Consider the following 536-nt stretch of genomic DNA (forward strand, 5'->3'; position numbering starts at 1 on the left):
AGACAACGGCTCCCGGAGCGCAGATGCGCCGCAGCCTGGTCCGGAAGGGGAGGCATTCAGCCCTTGGCCCAGGGCAGGTGGCCGAGCCTGCCCCCGGGTGCATGGGGCACTGCAGACCGGCGAGAACAGCGGTCACTGAGCCTGGGGGCCCTGACTGTGCCTTTAGTACCGGAAGATGCGAGGGAAGAGGAGTCTTGGGCCGGCCCGGCTCGCATAGTCCTCAGAGTAAACTGGCCACCCTTCCAGGGGCGGGCAGAGTTGGCCTGGCCACCCGGCAGCTCCCTAGCAGGGCGCTCAGGCAGGCTGGTCCAGGCCACGTGCAGCTAGAGGAAGCGAGGACGGAGAGCTGGGCGCTGCCCTGGCTACAGCTAGGGCCAGCCCAGAGGCTGGATGTTTCCAGGCCGGGTCACTCGGTCACCCCCCAGCACCCTGCTGCCAATCCCCGGGCGCTTGCAGAGCCCGCAGTTCACTTACACTGTCCCACCCAGAGAAAGGCCTGCACACATTTTCCCTGAAACCGCAGCCTCAGTGGCATT

Source organism: Chinchilla lanigera, unplaced genomic scaffold (assembly GCF_000276665.1).
Source record: "Chinchilla lanigera isolate Chin_1 unplaced genomic scaffold, ChiLan1.0 scaffold00053, whole genome shotgun sequence".
Taxonomy (NCBI): Eukaryota; Metazoa; Chordata; class Mammalia; order Rodentia; family Chinchillidae; genus Chinchilla; species Chinchilla lanigera.